This window comes from Triticum aestivum, chromosome 5A, assembly GCF_018294505.1.
Source record: "Triticum aestivum cultivar Chinese Spring chromosome 5A, IWGSC CS RefSeq v2.1, whole genome shotgun sequence".
Taxonomy (NCBI): Eukaryota; Viridiplantae; Streptophyta; class Magnoliopsida; order Poales; family Poaceae; genus Triticum; species Triticum aestivum.
The window spans coordinates 326,851,493-326,855,113 of NC_057806.1; positions in this window are offsets into that span (position 1 = coordinate 326,851,493).

The window sequence follows — 3,621 nt, forward strand, 5'->3', positions numbered from 1 at the left end:
TTGTTAGGGTTTGATCCCTAGTATCCACTATGTTCTGAGATTGATGTTGCTATGACTTTGTTATGCTTAATGCTTGTCACTAGGGCCCGAGTGCCATGATTTCAGATCTGAACCTATTATGTTTTCATCAATATATGAGATTTCTTGATCCTATCTTGCAAGTCTATAGTCACCTACTATGTGTTATGATCCGGCAACCCCGAAGTGACAATAATCGGGACCACTCCCGGTGATGACCGTAGTTTGAGGAGTTCATGTATTCACTATGTGTTAATGCTTTGGTCCGGTACTCTATTAAAAGGAGGCCTTAATATCCCTTAGTTTCCGCTAGGACCCCGCTGCCACGGGAGGGTAGGACAAAAGATGGCATGCAAGTTCTTTTCCATAAGCACGTATGACTATATTCGGAATACATGCCTACATTACATTGATGAATTGGAGCAAGTTCTATGTCACCCTAGGTTATGACTGTTACATGATGAACCACATCTGGCATAATTCTCTATCACCGATCCATTGCCTACGAGCTTTCCATATATTGTTCTTCGCTTATTTACTTTTCCGTTGCTATTGCTATAATCACTACAAAACACCAAAAACATTACTTTCGTCATCATTACCTTTTGCTATCGTTACCACTACTATCATATTACTTTGCTACTAAATACTTTGCTGTAGATATTAAGTTTCCAGGTGTGGTTGCATTGACAACTCAACTGCTAATACTTGAAAATATTCTTTGGCTCCCCTTGTGTCGAATCAATAAATTTGGGTTGAATACTCTACCCTCGAAAACTGTTGCGATCCCCTATACTTGTGGGTTATCAAGACTATTTTCTGGCACCGTTGCCGGGGAGCATAGCTCTATTCTTTGAGTCACTTGGGATTTATATCTGCTTATCATTATGAAGAACTTGAAAGATCCAAGAACCAAGATTTATCCCTCAACTACGAGGGGAGGTAAGGAACTGCCATCTAGCTCTACACTTGATTCACCTTCTGTTTTGAGTAAGCTTGTGACACCTAAACCTGCTTCTGCTATTCATTCTGATATGTCGCATGTTATTGACAATGCCACTTCTGCTATGCATGATACTTATGATGAAACTACTTATATGCTTGATACTACTATACCACTTGGTGAATTTCTTGATGAACAACTTGCTAGGGTTAGAGAGAATGAAATTATTGAAACTCATAATATTGATGAAAGTGATGATGAAGACTCTCCCCCTAATAAATATGAATTGTCTGTTGTTCCTGAGGGTTATGTTATGGATGAAGAAGCTACTAGAGCTATTTTAGCTTGCAATGATAGATATGATCTAAAGAGGTTATTAGCTAAATGGAAGCAGCAATCCCTTAATGCTAGAATGAAACCTGGCCCTGCTTTTGCTACTTCACCTATCTGTGTTACTGATAAGGATTATGAATTCTCTGTTGATCCTGATATAATTACTTTGGTTGAATCTGATCCTTTTTATGGCTATGAATCTGAAATTGTTGTGGCACATCTTACTAAATTAAATGATATAGCTACCCTGTTCACTAAGGATGAGAGAACTCGCTACTTTTATATCCTTAAAATATCTCCGTTCTCATTAAAGGGTGATGCTAAGATATGGTTTAATTCTCTTGATCCTGGTTGTGTGCGTAGTCCCTAGGATATGATTTACTACTTCTCTGCTAAATATTTCCCTGCTCATAAGAAACAAGCTGCTTTAAGGGATATATATAATTTTGTGCAAATTGAAGAAGAGAGTCTCCCACAAGCTTGGGGGAGGCTTCTCCAATTAGTTAGTGCTTTGCCTGATCATCCTCTTAAGAAAAATGAAATACTTGATATCTTTTATAATGGACTAACCGATGTTTCCAGATATTACCTGGATAGTTGTGCTGGTTTTGTTTTCAGGGAAAGAACACTGGATGGAGATGAAATTCTATTAAATAATATGTTGACTAATGAAAATAATTGGACACTTCCTGAGCCTATTCCTAAACCAACTCCGAAGAAGAGAGGTGTTCTATTTCTCAGTCCTGAAGATATGCAAGAGGCAAAGAAATCCATGAAATAAAAGGGTATTAAAGCTGAAGATGTTAAGAATTTACCTCCTATTAAAGAAATACATGGTCTTAATTTACCGCCTGTCGAAGAAATGCATAATTTAAATCCATCTCCTATTGAAGAAACACATGGTCTTGATAACCCGACAGAGGTAGTAAAGGTAAATTCTCTCTATAGATATGATAAAAGCTGAAATCCCATTTACTAAGTTTGCTAGCCCATGCTTAGATGAGTTTGATAAATTTATGGTTAAGCAAGAAGACTTCAATGCTTATTTTGGTAGAGAATTAAAACGCAGTGCTGATATGCTTGAACACTTGGGTGATTATATGGATAATGTCAAAGGTGAACTTAAACTTATTAGTAAACATGCTTCTATGGTCACCACTCAAGTAGAACAAGTACTTAAAGATCAAAATGATTTGATCAATGAATTGAATAGTAAAAATAATGATTTTGTTGTTAGAGTGGCTACTAGAACTGGTAAAATGACGCAGGAACCTTTGTATCCTGAAGGCCACCCTAAGCGAATTGAGCAAGATTCTCAGAGAAATAATATAGATGCACCTAGCCCTTCTAAAAGGAATAAAAAGAAGAATGATAGGACTTTGCATGCTTCCAGTGAACCTATTACTGAAACACCTAAGAATCCAAATGATATTTCTATTTCTGATGCTGAAACACAATCTGGTAATGAACTTGAAACTAGTGATAATGTTAATGATAATGTTCATGTTGATGCTCAACCTAGCAATGATAATGATATAGAAATTGAACCTGCTGTTGATCTTGATAACCCATAATCAAAGAATCAACATTATGATAAGAGAGACTTTGTTGCTAGGAAACATGGTAAAGAAAGAGAACCATGGGTTCAGAAACCCATGCTTTTTCCTCCCAAACCATCCAAGAAAAAGGATGATGAGGATTTTGAGCGCTTTGCTGAAATGATTAGACCTATCTTTTTGCGTATGTGATTAACTGATATGCTTAAAATGAATCCTTATGCTAAGTACATGAAAGAAATTGTTACTAATAAAAGAAAGATACCGGAAGCTGAAATATCCACCATGCTTGCTAATTATACTTTTAAGGGTGGAATACCAAAGAAACTTGGAGATCCAGGAGTACCCACTATACCATGCTCCATTAAAAGAAACTATGTTCAAACTGCTTTATGTGATCTTGGAGCCGGTGTTAGTGTTATACCTCTCTCTTTATATCGTTAAGAGACATCATAGATTGCACCATATCTAATAAAGTACGGTTATGACGTTCGGACACACCATTACGCTGTGGTGTTCCAGGTGGCGTGAGTTGTGAAACTATTCCGCATTGTTTCAAATGAAGACCAAACTCGTGACTCAAATATTCTCCTCCACGATCAGATCGCAGAAACTTTATTTTTTGTTACGATGATTTTTCACTTCACTTTGAGATTCTTTGAACTTTTCAAATGTTTCAGACTTATGTTTCATCAAGTAGATATACCCATATCTGCTCAAATCATCTGTGAAGATCGGAAAATAATGATACCCGCCGCGAGCCTCAACACT